The sequence below is a fragment of the Mustela lutreola genome, chromosome 1 (genome assembly GCF_030435805.1).
Source record: "Mustela lutreola isolate mMusLut2 chromosome 1, mMusLut2.pri, whole genome shotgun sequence".
Lineage (NCBI taxonomy): Eukaryota > Metazoa > Chordata > Mammalia > Carnivora > Mustelidae > Mustela > Mustela lutreola.
Window position 1 is genome coordinate 84018064 of NC_081290.1, and position 15983 is coordinate 84034046.

Consider the following 15983-nt stretch of genomic DNA (forward strand, 5'->3'; position numbering starts at 1 on the left):
TCTCATCATTTTTTTTTTTTTTTTTTTCATTTTGTCAGTGTTAAAGTTAGCCCTTGGAGGCAAAAGCTGAACTCTCCTCCCTGCCAAATAAACAAAGCTTGACACTGATGAATGCCTATAGTACTTTGTTCTAAACTGTGTCAAAGAACACTAGTTCTGTAAGTTAGTAATAGGAGTTTAATAGGGGAAGAATTGCATTGTATTCTTTGTTTTTTACTCAGTTCCATAGATTTTTTTAAAAAAAATATTTTATTTATTTATTTGACAGACAGAGATCACAAGTAGGCAGAGAGGCAGGCAGAGAGAGAGGGGAAGCAGGCTCCCTGCCGAGCAGAGAGCTGATGCGGGGCTTGATCTCAGGACCCTGAGACCAAGCCAAACACCTGAGACCTGAGCCAAAGGCGAGGCTTAACCCACTGAGCCACCCAGGAACTCGTCACAGTTCCATAGATTTTATGACACACAATCTATTTAAAAAAAACAAACCAGTAGCTTATTTATTTGGTGGGGAGAAGATTAAAAAGCAACACTGCCACAGAAAATTTACCAATTTTAAGATATTGCCTAGTATCAGGTGGGTTAAACATAGTATATTTGGGAAACTGCATTATGTATTTACCTCTTAGAAATTTACATTGGACATTTATAGATTAAAAGTTCTATTTATAGAATAGTATTTGGGGATTACACTTCTAGAAAGTAAAGTACAGATGTTTTTCAAAGGAGATACTTTACAATATGTTCTTTTTACTTCTTTTGTAATCTTGTCTTTTATGTTTTCACTATATAGTTTTTAGTCACAAAAAATATGTAAGTTTCCTGATCAAGGCTTTTTTTTTTTTTTTTTAACCTTCATGCCATTTATGTGTTGTTTCTTCTATGTGGAATGGAATTATATCTACTTTTTTTTTGGTGAGTTTTCATTCTTTCCTTAATATTGTTTCCTTAATATTTACTTAATATTCATTTGGAGATCTGTACTTGTCACTGTGTAAATTCATACTGCATTTCTTTTAATTCTTACTATGCAGGTAATAGTTTAGGTTCTAAAACCTAAAATTTCTTCTGTTCTTTGTATATTTTTTTCTCTTTAAGTTTTTTATAAAAGCAAAAGCAACCATCTTATTTTGTTAAGCAAGAGCAGGATTATTATTTTAATAAAAAGTAATATGTGCAATAGGAATATTCTGAGTATCTAATATAGGCATGGTCCATGCTGGGGCTCAGTGATGGTGGATCAAGCATCAGCCACTAGAATGAAGCCAAGAAAAGGAAGTTGATTTCACTTGTGAATTTGTAAATAGACCTGGTTCCTGACCTCAGTTTTTTTGTGTGTGCATATGGTGTGTATATGCCCTGAATTGTTGGCAGCCATTCAATATGAATGTCATTTAGTTTGAGCATGCTTTACAGTTCACACTACCAATTCACTCTTAAGGGAAGAGAGAATGGTGTAGTTCACTATTTGCTGCATTAAAGACATCTGTAAAAATCTGGGATGGCCTATCACTATCATAGTCTTGGTTGGTATCACAAGTTGATTAGGAATGAGGAAGACATGAAAGAGATTGCATGTGTTATTTGTTCAAAGAACAAAAGTTGGGACAAACAAAAAATAATCTCTATTTTTTTCATCTTTTACTGAGATATTTTTTATTATCTCTAGAACTGGAAATAATGGCCATTTCCCTGGTTGGAGAAGCCTATTTACTAAAGCCTAGTGAGGGTGGATTTGCTAATTTGTGTATTCTTAATGGTCAAGGTTAAACTTTTATATGTAGAGGTTACACTAAGACTTAAAAGAGACCTGGAGAATTATTACAAAGAGAACTTAAATCTCACCCTGTGGGAAACATTTATTACTCTTGTATCTTGCGATTTCCTGTTGCTTCCTCATGCACCCATATATTTCTTCCTACCTGTAACACCATCCTTTTATATCCTGGTATTTTTTTTTCTTCTAGATTGTGAATTCTTGCAGAATGGAAGCTAACTATCACTTACTCAATTTTCCCTCCTTTCACATAGTAACTAGCACTGAGCCAGTGCTGAAAAAGGTTCGGTGAATGAATAGAACACATAAGTGGAGTAGGAGAAGAAAGGATAGTATGGGAAGATGGAATTAAGTTGTGGTTAAGTATCTGTAGCTTTTACAGTTAGATAGATTCTTGAGTTCACTTGCCAGGACTATGACTTTGAACATACGTTTAAACCTTTACAAACCTTAGCTTTTAATCTTTTTTTTTTTTTTTAAGATTTTATTTGTTTATTTGACAGACAGAGATCACAAGTAGACAGAGAGGCAGGCAGAGAGAGAGAGAGAAGGAAGCAGGCTCCCTGCTGAGCAGAGACCCCGATGCAGGACTCGATCCTAGGACCCTGAGATCATGACCTGAGCCGAAGGCAGTGGCTCAACCCACTGAGCCACCCAGGCGCCCAACTTTTTCATCTTTAAGCCAAGAAACATGACTACATCATGGGTTTCTTTTTTTTCTTTTTTTTTTAAATTTTTAAACAGTTATTTATTTGAGAGAGAGAGCATGGGCATGAACAGGGGGAAGAGCAGAGGGAGAGGGAGAAATAGACTCCTGCTGAGCAGGGATTCCCAATACTGGGCTCGATCCCAGGACCCTGGGATCATGACCTGAGCTGAAGGCAGACACTTAACCAACTGAGCCATACAAGTGCCTTTACATCAGAGTTGTTGTTTTTTTGTTTCTTGTTTTATTTATTTTTTATTTTTTTTAAATGAAGACATAGATAAATGTCAGGTATATAAATACTTAAGTTCAGTACCTGGCACATGGGAAAATTTCATTGTGCTATTGCTATTACGTTAACAAGAACTGGTATTTTGGCAAGAATTAATTGTGTGTAGAAGAGCAGAAAATACTTTTTTTTTTAAGTTTTTAAATTTTATTTTATTTTTTTTTTAAGTTTACCTCATCTATTGAAATTTTTTTTAAAATTTTTATTTTTTATAAACATATAATATATTTTTAACCCCCAGGTACAGGTATGTGAATCGCCAGGTGTGTAAACACTTCACAGCACTCATCATAGCACATACCCTCCCCAATGTCCATAACCCTACCCCACTTCTCCCAACCCCCCTCCCCCCAGAAACCCTCAGTTTGTTTTGTGAGATTAAGAGTCACTTATGGTTTGTCTCCCTCCCAATCCCATCTTGTTTCATTTATTCTTCTCCTACCTCTTTAACCCCCCATGTTGTATCTCCACTTCCTCATATCAGGGAGATCATATGATAGTTGTTTTTCTCTGCTTGACTTATTTCACTAAGCAAAATACAGAAAAGACCTTCTTTTTAGGTGTCATTTGGGGATGAGACTTTCCCCTACCTTCTGCGATATGCTCGTTAAATCCCTTAGCCTTTTCCCCATTTCTGAATTTGTTGCTATTTTTCATTACTAGTCTTAGTGGAAGAGGCTCACTGAAGGCATGGAGCTTTGAGTGATGGGCCTAATTTGATGTAATTCAGAGATGGTCCTTTTTAGAGAGTGACATTTATTTATTCATTTATTCATTTATTTATTAGAAATTAGGGCATTCTAAATCACCCATGTATAATAGAGGAATTTAGAAAGTCACATACATGCCCAAAGCAGAATGATACTGTTATAGACTATATATTGTGTCCTCCCCAAATTCTTACATTGAAATCCTAACTTCCAATGTAGTGGTATTAAGAGACGGGAGCACTGGGAAGTGGTCAGATCATAAGAACAGAGCCTATAGAAATGGGTTAGTAATCTTATAAAAGAGACCCCAGAGAGCTTGCTAGTCTTCTTTCCATCATGTGAGAATAAAGTAAAAACACAGGCTTCTACAAATTAGGAAGTGGGCACTCAGTTTTCACTGAATCTTCTAGTGTTTTGGTCTTGGATTCCCTAAGCCTACAGAACTAGAAAATCTCTACAGATTTTCTTTACAAGACATCCTGCTGTTATTTCCTTCAATCATAATTTCTTTTACTGTGGGTTGTTCATATGTCTTACAGTGTTTTAAGGAACGCTTTTACTTTGCCAAACTGAATGATTTTGTTAGGTAGAACAAAGTACCTTAGGTCAGTCCTTCATTATTCCTTAATTAAGTTATAAGAGACAAACCCAATTCTTTGCAAGTAAGGTCTTCTCTGCTCTCTCTAGAACTGGGAATGAGGAATGGGAATGTTGTCTGACATCTTAAAGACTGCTGCCAGACCAGCAAAAAGAGTGGTGCAAGATCAAATGAAAATGCCACAAAGGTTACCTTGTGTTTTGTTTTTTGTTTTTTTGTTTTTGTTTTACAGTAACCTTTAGTATGCAATGATTCTTTGCTTTAAATGGTATTTTTACATATACCATTTTCATAAAAATGTACTTAAGAAACTTATAATATTTTAATATTTCTTTAATTTCTTATACAAATTCCACAATCTTGTCATATGGTCCATCTATAATATGATAAATACCCTTGCTGAAATAATTTTTAATGCTTTTTCTTACTATCTTTAGCTTTAATAACTTGATTCAATGTCTAAAAAATTTGATTATTCTTTTATCATTGTGAGGCATACTTTGCGTTTTTGCTTCAGTCTATTTTCTAACATTGCTCTCAAAATATTGTCTTTTTGTGGAGCCTGGGTGACTCAGTGGGTTAAAGCGTCTGCTTTTGGCTCAGGTCATGATCCCAGGGTTCTGGGATTGAGCCCCACATCAGGCTCTCTGCTCAGCAGGGAGCCTGCTTCCTCCTCCCTCTCTGCCTGCCTCTCTGCCTACTTGTGATCTCTGTCTGTCAAATAAATAAATAAAATCTTAAAAAAATATTGTCTTTTTATTTTTAAAATTATAGTAAAAAGCATGTAATATAAAATTTGCCATTTTCATAAATTTTAAGTGTGCATTTCAGTATGCATTTTAATGTTCCTTTCCACAGTGTTATGCAACCATCACTACCATCCATCCTCACAACTTTTTTAATCTTGCAGAATTAAACCTCCATATGCATTAAACAGTAATTCCCCATTTCCCCCTTCCTCCAGCTTCTGGCAACCATCATTCTCTTTCTGTCTCCATGAAGTTATCTCTCTGAATTTATAACTGACATATTTCTCCTAACATTGTGTCATTAATGTTTATTCAGATTGTTTCATGAGTCAGAAGTCTTTACTTTTAAGACTGAATAACATTCTTTGGTATATATGCACTACATTTTGTTTATCCATGTTTATAGTTGGCCACTTGAGTTGCTTTAACATTTTAACTATGGTGAATAATGGTGCTATGTATATGGGTGTATGTTCCTACCATTTTTACATTGCTTTTTTCTTGATTTAGCATTTTCTTGGTTGCTGTAAACCTTTGACTATTCTCTAGAATTCTAACAAAGTTGGTTCTGACAGTTTTGTTTGAGTTTTTGATGTTTTTATGGAGAGACAGCCCTTGCAACTACCTAATCCATCATTTTCACTGATGTCACCTGTCATTCTCATTTCCTCAAAATTATACAGTGGACTTTTCCAGAGGCTATATGACATATGATAATTTTGTCACTCTAACATCACTTTGAGGGAAGTCAGAGTTAAAGAAAAGTAATAGAGTGAAATATAGACATGGTGAACTCTAAAAAAAAAAAAACACTTTGTTATAGCATTTCCAACTATTTTTTCTGAGTAATTTATATTTTTATTTTTTATTAACATATAATGTATTATTAGCCCAAGGGGTACAGGACTGTGAATCGCCAGGTTTATACACTTCACAGCACTCACCAAAGCATATACCCTTCCCAATGTCCATAACACAACCACCCTCTTCTTATCCCCTGCCCCCCCGGCAACCCTCAGTTTGTTTTGTGAGATTAAGAGTCTCTTATGGTTTGTCTCCCTCCTGATTCCATCTTGTTTCATTTTTTTCCTTCCCTACCCCCAAATCCCCCACATTGCTTCTTCATATCAGGGAGATCATATGATAATTGTCTTTCTCTGATTGACTTATTTTGCTTAGCATAATACCCTCTAGTTCCATCCACATCATTGCAATTAGCAAGATTTCACTTCTTTTGATGGCTGCATAGTATTCCATTCTATATCTATCTATATATCTATATCTATATCCATATCTATATCTCACATCTTCTTTATCCATTCATCTGTTGATGGACATCTAGATTCTTTCCATAGTTTGGCTACTGTGGACATTGTTGCTATAAACATTTGGGTGCACGTGCCCCTTCAGATCACTACATTTGTATCTTTAGGGTAGATACCCAGTAGTGCGATTGCTGGGTAGCATTTCCAACTATTGATGTAAAACCCATTTACACATCTTATAGACTAAACTACTATTGTATATTGGTTGGGAAAGCATACATGAGTGTTGAGAAAATGACATCACCTTGAACATTTGACTTTGCTAAATGTCTTCTGAATAAATGTTAAAAAGTAAAGGAAAGTATGACACTGCCACAGCCTGACAGTATAATAACTCACTGAATTAACGGTTTAGTTGCCAACATAAAAACTGAATTAATATCTTATATGTAGGATTATACCTTTGTTTTTTAAAAGATTTTGTTTATTTATTTGACAGACAGAGATCACAAGTAGGCAAAGAGGCAGGCGGGGATTGGGGGAAGTAGAGAGAGCAAGAGAGCAGGACTCATTCCCAGGACCCTGAGATCATGACTTGAGCCGAAGGCAGAGTCTTAACCCACTGAGCCACCCAGGCGCCCCTGATTTTTAACTGTAATTAGTCACGAAGGAGAACTCTTATGTGCAAGCTTAACAACAAACACTAATGGTACTTAAATATCCATTTTTTTAATATTTAAATTTTTTTTTCCATTTTCTCTCGAATCCCATAGGATTTTGATTATTTCACTGTGGACATGGAGAAAGGAATGAAAGGAATTCACTCAACATTCATGGAGGAAGAGAATACAAAATGGATGTGTCATATGTCAGTAATAAGGAATGGAAATATGATGGTAAGAACAATCTCTTTTTATAGAATTTTTTTTTAGAATTGCTTTTTTTTTATAGAATTTTTTTAATAGAAAAATTTTTTTATAGAATTGCTTAAGTCTGCAAAAAAACCCACTGGGGTATTAGAAGAGTGCTGAAGCATGCTAGACAAAGAGACTTGATACAGGTTTTGTCTTCTTTCCATTTCATGACTCATTTTTTTAAAGATTTGGCCAAAGATTATTCAAGACTTGCAATATCTCTCATTTCTTATATCTCATAGACTTCTAATTGGGAGATATCAATTAATGTTATATATATATATATTTCTCTAAACAACATATATATATTTTACCTCTAAAGAGAAAACTAAAGAAAATAGACAAAGTATTCTAAGAAATAGCTTGAAAGAGAAACATGACTCCATAATATGGTTTGATTATAAAATTTTCAACTGAGATTGAATATTTTGAAATTTACTTTTTGTTTCATGCCCCCCCCAATGTTTAGTAATCAAATGGCTCTGTGTTTCTTCAGAAACGTTTCTTTTTAATTGACTCATCTCATGGCTTTGATATTGGACAGACAGAAATGATTGGAGAAAGGGAATCTGGGCTCCTTGGATAGGTTTTCCTTAAAAATGGTAGCAGCAAGACATTTATTAATTACAGTATAAGTCGAGGGTGGATTTTTTTAACATAATATTTACTATGAAGCATATTATTTAAATTGTTGAATAAGTTTTTCAACTCGTGATTTTTTTCTGAGAAAACTTGCACTGATGGTACTGAATCAATAGTGAGTAAAACTGATGACCCATTGATATGAACAAAGACAGTGACACCAAATTATACTAGTCATTTTATTCTTTACTGCCATGCCCTCACATTAAAATTAGATGGCTGTTTCATTTAGGAACATCCTTGATAAAGAATTAAACTTACTAATTTTTTTAGCGTGCGGCCTACATTCTATGAAAAATATGCATAAAGAACGTTTCCTGTATACCAAAGTGCAATGATTACTTTGGAGAAAAGAATTTGTGAGAATTATTTGAATTGTGTGCTGAACTGGCCCATTTTTCAAGGTACAAGAATTTTACTGAAAGAGTAACTAATAGACAATTATAATTTGGGGCCAAAGATGTTTGACAAATATTTTCCTGAAAATGAGCAAAATCAGCCTTCCACACACACACAAAAAAAAAATAAATAAAGAAAAAAAAAAGAAAAAAAGGCATTTGGTACCAATTTGGTATCAAATATAAAACCAAGAATGAGAATTTTGGGAAGTTTGTCCTTAACAGTGTGTGTTTGACAGTTTCCCAATACTAAAAAAGAAAAAAAATTCTGATAAGATTAATGGTGATTAATGAATATGATTTCTTGACATACCAACATTTGTATTATCTGAATATCTAAGTGAACAAGTCCTATTTATTTATTTGAACAAGTATTTTTTAAATGATCAGTATATGCTGTTACTAAATCATGCACAGATAAAAGATTCATTGAAAGGCATGCTAGATCACAGAGCATGAAAAATTTATTAATCTTGTTTCAGAGTTCACTAATTTTTTGTGGTAAAAAAACCACATAACATAAAATTTACTGCCTTAACTTAATTATATAGTTCTTTAGTTTTAAGTAATTTTACATTTTATGGAACAGATCTCCACAGCATTTCATCTTGCAAATCTGAAACCCTATATTTGTTAAACAATAACTTTCCTCTTCTCCCTCCTCTCTCTTACCTCCTGGTAACCAGCATTCTATTTTAAATTTTAATGAATTTAAGTTTTAGATACCTCCTAAAAGCAGAATCATATTGTCTTTTTTAACTGGTTTATTTCATTTAGCATAATGTTCTCAAGATTTACCCATGTTGTAGTATGTGATAGGATTTCCTCCCTTTTTAAGGGTGGATAATGTTGTTTTGTGAATATACCACATTTTAGTTATCTATTGATCTGTTGACAAACATTTGGGTTGCTTCCACCTCTTGGATATTGTGAATGGTGCTGCTATAAACATGAGTGTGCAAGTATCTCTTATAGACCTGCTTTTAATTCTTTTTGGGTTGTAGAATTTTTTTTCTTTTTCTGATGGGGGATTATAGAATTTTTTGAATTGCTTTCAACTCTTTTGAATATACCCCACAAGTTGGATTACAGGATCATTTGATAGTTCTTTTTTAAAATTTTTTGAAGAACACAATACTGGTTTTTATAGTGGTTGGACTGTTTTACAATATCACCAATGTTGCTCAATGGTTATAATTTTTCTATATCTTTACCAGCACTTGTTTAATTTTCATTTGTTTTATCTTGGTTTTGGTAGTAGGCATCCTAATTAGATGTGAAATAGTATCTCGTTGCTTTGATTTGCATTTCTCTGAGGATCAGTGATGTTGAGCATTTTTCATATGTTTGTGAATCATTTGTATGTCATCTTTGAAGAAATCTCTAGTCAAGATTTTGACCATTTTTTAAAATTGGGTTATTTTTGTTGTTGAGTTGTAGGAGTTCTTCATATATTATGGCTACTAATTCTCATTAGATATATGATCAGCAAATATTTCTGCTTAATTGTGGCTTTCTTCTGTTTGTCTTGACATTGTCTTTCACAGAAAGAAGTTTTTAATTATAATAAAGTCCAGGTTATCAATTATTTCTTCCATGGATTGTGTCTTTGGTTTTGTATGGTAAAGGCATCACCATACTCAGGGTCATCTAGGTTTCCTCCTATGTTATCTTCTAGAGTTTTATAGTTTTGTGTTTTGCATTTAGTTCTATGCTCCATTTTGAGTTCATTTTTTGTGAGGAGTGCAAGGTCTGGGTCTAGATTCATTTTTTTTTTTATTTGCATGTGGATGTCCAGTTGCTCAAGTGCCGTTAATGAAGAGACTAGATTTGCTCTACTGTATTGCCTTTGCTTCTTTGTAAAAGATCAGTTTGCTATATTTATGTGAGTCTATTTCTGTACTGTATATTCTGTTCCCTTAATCTACTTGTCTGTTCTTTCACCAATATTACTCCGGCTAATTACTGTACATTTCTGATAAGTCTTAAAGTTGGGTAGTGTCAGTCCCCCAAATTAGTTCTTTTCCATCAATACTGTATTGCTTATTCTGGGTTTTATGTCTCTTCATATAAACTTAGGAATCAGTTTGTTGATATCCAAAAAATAACTTACTTGAACTTTTACTGGAATTGCAGTGAATTTATAGATCAGTTTGGGAAGAACTGACATCTTTCAATATTGAGTCTTATTATCCATGAACATAAAATATCTCTTCATTTTTTTTAAGTTCTTTGATTTTGTTCATCAGAGTTTTATAGTTTTTTTCATATAGATACTATACATATGTTGGTAGATTTATACCTAAGTATTTCAGTTTTCTCAGTGCTGGTGTAAATAGTATTGTATTTTTAATCCCAATTTCCATTTGTTCATTGGTAGTATATAGGAAAGCGATTGACTTTGTATGTTAACTTTGTATCTTGCAACTTTGCCATAATTGCTGATTAGTTTCAGGGGTTTTTGTTTTTGTTGATTCTTTTGGATTGTCTATATAGACAATAACAGCATTTGGAAGCAAGGACATTTTTATGTCTTCCTCCCCAGTATATAGACTTTATAGACTTTTTTTTTTTTTTTTTTGGTCTTTTCCTATTAACTAGGACTTCAGTACAGTGAAAAGGAGTGATAAGAGAGGATATTTTTGCTTTGTACCTAATATTAATAGGAAGCTTTGAGTTTCTTGCCATTAAGTATAATTTTAGCTATAGGATTTTTGTGGATTGTCTGTATCGAATGGAGAAATTTCTATTCTGTTTTTGGTTTATTGAGTTTTTTTTAAATCATGAATGGTTATTGGATTTTGCCAAATGTTTTTCTGCATCCACTGATATGATTAGGGGCTTTCATTTTTAGACTATTGAATCATTTAAAAACTCATTTTATTTTGGAATATTTTTAGACTTAGGAGTTGTTAAGGCAGTACAGAGAATTTCTGTATTTCACCCAGTTTCTTATAATGTTAACTTCTTAATACTATGGTACATTTATTAAGCTGAGAGATTAGTATTGGTGCATTACTGCTCACTACACTTTAGACTTGCTTCAGATTTTACCCGTTTTTCTCACTCGTGTCCTTCATATTGCATTTAGTGTATTTTTAAAGACAATTTCTCAGTCTTTATTTTGTGTGTGTGACAATTTTGAAGAGATCAGGTTTTTTTTTTTTAAGATTTTATTATTTATTTATTTGACAGACAGAAATCACAAGTAGGCAGAGAGACAGGCAGAGAGAGAGGAGGAAGCAGGCTCCCTGCTGAGCAGAGAGCCTGATGCGGGGCTCCATCCCAGGACCCTGGGATCATGACCTGAGCTGAAGACAGAGGACTTAACCAACTGACTCACCCAGGCACCCCGAGGTCAGGTATTTTATAGAATCTTCAATTTGGGTTTCTTTATGGTTGGACTGGGATTATGGGTTTTGTGGAGGGACAACACTGAAATGACGTATCCTTTTCACCACAGGAACTCAACATAATTTATCACCTATTATGTTAACCTTGATCAGTTGTTTAAGGTAGTGCCTGTCAACTTCAATTATAAAGCTACTTGTTTTTCTGTTTCTATACTCTTTTTTGGAGATGAGTTACTTAAATTCCCAAGTCCAGCCCCTACTTGGGGTAGGGAGGTGGGAATTTAAGCTCTAAAATAAATAATTTTAGATGTATCACCTTAAATTTCTAATATGGTATATGTTTACATAAATAAAATTCTAATGCTTTCAATCATCTTTAGGAGTGAAAAGGATTCCTAAAACCAAAAGCTTTGAGAGCCATTGTCCTTGTCCTTACCTTTTGAACAGTTGCTATATTCTGCTAACCAATTTTTTTTTTCTCCAAAAACACATATTTGATGATATGGTACTTCACTGTTGTGTAGTTCCTTCTTTTGAATGCATCTCCACATCCAGACTTCATTTCACTCTTATATAGTTTATTGCTATATTTCTTTAGGTGTTATTGTTCTTTCCTCTTCCCATTTAGAGGTTGAAAAGTAATCTCAGAATGCTACTGACTCACCTAATCATACCTAAAGCCTTTGTCTTTCTATTTCTCTACCAGTCTTCTTCATTATATTACATGTACTTATAGATGTACTCATTTCAAGGGACCAAGGGTGCATGCTATAAACTTTTCTTGTTGGAAACATACTAAAAGATAGCAGTATAATGTTAAATGGAATCCACTTAAGAACTGTTAAGACAAAAACCCAAGAATGTGTCTAAGAAAAGTGTTCATGTTCAAGCCACACAAAAAGGATCAGCTGTGACAAAAGTTTAGTTATCACTAGAACTATAGGATTTCTATCATTTATGAAAGAAGGATTTTCCCTCAAAGAAATTTAAACAACCTTATAATGCATATATCATTATAATGGTTATAATAATTGAAATTGTTTTGCCCTTGTCCAGCTTGTGTTTTAGAGACACCATTATAATGTCTTAAATTAGAAATATATTCTTATAAGAAACATTTGGAAAAAAAATGAAAATTTCCTTCCAAATGCTCTTGATTTCTTTCCTAAGTTTCTAAGCCAAAATAGTATATTTTTTTGCAGAGCTTCATAGAATAGAACCTCTGCATTAGAAATGCCCTAATAGAAACTCTTTTACCACTATTTCTTTAAGTGGCATATTGACAGAGACATGAGCTTTTGTGTTCTGAACAGATATTGTGCTTCCCATGTGTGGTTCAAAGCATTGGCCAGTCTATATTTCACATTAATCAGAATCATCTAGTGGCCTTTTTAAAATAATGAACTCATGAACCCTACCTGTAACCTCTTGAATCAGAATCTGAGTGTGACTTTATGGCCTCAATCTTTAAATATTAATAACATAATTTTTGTCCATCCTAAAATGTAAAGTAACTGAAGTAGAAGAAAGCACTTAGGTAATCTTTTGCTTCAAGAATTCATTTTGATAGTAAAAGGGCTAACTCATTATGTGCTCTCACCAAGAACAGTCTAGGGTTATGATGATATTAGAGCCTGAGTAAGATGATAAGACCTGGTCTAAGATCAAATACAAGGATATCTCAGTGTATCAGACTACATTTTTGAAGGTACAAGTCTTTGAAGTCTGTCAAGAATGAAAAAGGACTTAGGTAAAACACTTGAGCCAGGGTAGGTTCATCTTTGATTCAGAATTACTGAGGACAGCAGCACTCTTGAAGGCCTGGAGCCCTAGATCCATCAACATGCCACCATAATCTAAAATGTGCAGTACTCTGAAACTTTTGTCTGATTGACATCTCCATAATTATAAAGGAAAAAAGAATTTCCTAATCTGCATCTTCACTGCTTTTGTACTAAACCCTTGGTGAACATAGGAAATTTAAAAAATATTAAGGAAACCCTACCATTTTAGCCATTATGCCTAATATTTATTATTTTTTCTCCCTGAATCTAGTTATAACTCATTTGCAGTAAAGATAAACTCATTTATATGTTTCAGTTCCAAAATAATATTGGAAACATTATTTGAATAAAAACTGCAGTTATGAAAAAGAATTTACTTGAGCATAAGGACAATTAATCAAAAACACTATTGGAGGTTTTCTGTCATTTAAAGAGAAAAAAAAAGAGAATGTTTAGTAAAGAAGTTGCATGTAATACATAAATCTTTTATCAATGTAGATGACTCCTAATCCCTACTCTAAAGAGAATGTGAATAACAGGAGTGTATCCAAGGATTCTTTCTTATATCAGTGACAAGAATGCCTGTGGAACAGGAGAAGGGAGTGAAATTATGGTACTCTTTAGCCAAGACTCCTCTCAATGCCAAAATAAATAAATAAATAAATAGATAAAAAGTCCCAGGACTCTTTTGGTTAGAATCAATTCCAGAAAGTTTTAAAATCTGTATGAAAATAGTTTGTGGCACAATTTGATTATGTTTCTTGTTTTAGAAGTCCTTCCTACAGTGTGATAGTAAATCTTATTAAGTAGAATTCTTACTTCTCATTACAACAAAGCCAATATTTTTCTTCATCAAGCTACATCTCCAAGTACAGATGTAGAATCCATAAGAAGTTAAGAAAAATTTTCATTTAATGACTAGAAATTTTATCATAAATATTATAAAACTCCATATTAATGAACTCCAGAGTATTATAGAGAGTAAAAGATATAAGTGGTATTTATTAAGTTAAAAATAAAACATCTGAATTTTATACATGGTTTGGGACCCTAATAATTATTTCTGGCACATGTATTAACACAATTATTCAAAGTAATAAATCATTCAAATTTGCTTTTATTGTCATTTATGTAAAATGGATGGGGTTATTTATTAATAGCTATTAATAGTTATTCACTTTAATTAAAGTACCTGAAAAAGTTTGTCCTATATTTGAGGAAGGGTTACTAGATTATATGATCTCTGTTTGAACTGACATTGGAATATTTCAAACATCCAAAGGATATATAAATACCGTTTGTTAACTGTTTTTATTTTGTCCTTACATTGGTCTATGTACCATTTTAAAGGTTTTGAATGGTAATAAAGTCACTGACCCATCATAGAATTATTAGTTATAAAAACATTCAATTCGATTTTGGGTTTCTATTTCAATTCAGATATAAATTTTGTTGTTACTTTTATTACCTACTGTATACATATCTGTTTGTCTCAAACAGCTATTGGAAGATAATAACTCCTAACTGTAGTCTTCAGCTACAATCTCAACACTGGCCTTTGACAAATCTCTCCAAGTATTCAATTGAGGGGGTGCTCTGTTTTTAATTTTGGGATCTTTATGGTTGATTATGTCACAGTGGTAGAGAGATGAACTTAAAAAAATGGGGTGGAATGCTCTTTTGTAAAAACTTCCTTTTTAACAATCTGATGAAGAACAAAACATGAGAGGGGGGACCTGAGAAAGGGAGAGGAGTAATTTTCATGTACTCAGAAGTGAAAATGTGGGATGAATGTTGCCAAAACAACTTTTAGAATGATGTTCTCCTTTGTTTTCTCTCAAACTTAAGCACTCTTTAGATATTACAGATTTTTTGGGCAGGACTAGGAGTTAAAGACTTTCCTAAATATTATTAAATATGCTTCAGAGGAATATGTTTGTGCAATTTGAATGAGAAATGATTAAATTAAATCATTCAGCCATTCACTCTCAATTGAGGTCAAAGATATATGTGTTTAAATGTGTCGTATGGCATTTTACTTTGATACATGTATATATTCATGCTGTTCAAATTAAAACATTATAAGTGTTCTTAATTTAGGGCACGACATAAACAATTTAAAACTCTTGGGAATGAATAACTGTATTTTGCTATAATTAAGGGATATAATGGAAAAACATAAATGGATGGTCAGTGCTCTGGTTGATCCATGGCCAGCCAGGTTCTGACTTCATTGACACGTTTCATGGAAAGGGTGTTTTAATGAAGGATGGAATTGTAGATAATTTATTCCATGCTGTGAGGTTAACCACAAGCCTCTAAGAAATCACAAAACTTATTTTTCCTGCAGATGTGCTGGAACTAAAAGCAGGGATTGAAATTCTAAAAGCACTATAGTTTTTTCTGACTTGATTTTATTGTAAAGCATACCCTCATTAAGTGTGTGCACACACACACATATACACACACATTAATATAGACAGATATATAGATAGATATAGATATTTCTGCTCTTTTGAGAACACCCTTTTTATTGGTGTTCTGTCAGTACAATTGAAACATTTTCAAAGCAGTAAAATGCACAAGTGTAAATATACCCTGCATTTGTGTTGCTTCCTTGCATAACTTTTTCACAGGGTAGTCATCCCCAATGTTATTATTTCTATTTGTACTTCAGCATTCTGCCTCTCACCTCTTAGCCTAGCAGTGTAGAGCCATCATTATCACATTAATAAGGGAGGAACATAGTTCTGAAATTTTGGGTGTTCTTCTCTCCTCCCTATTTTCAGTAACACCTGGGC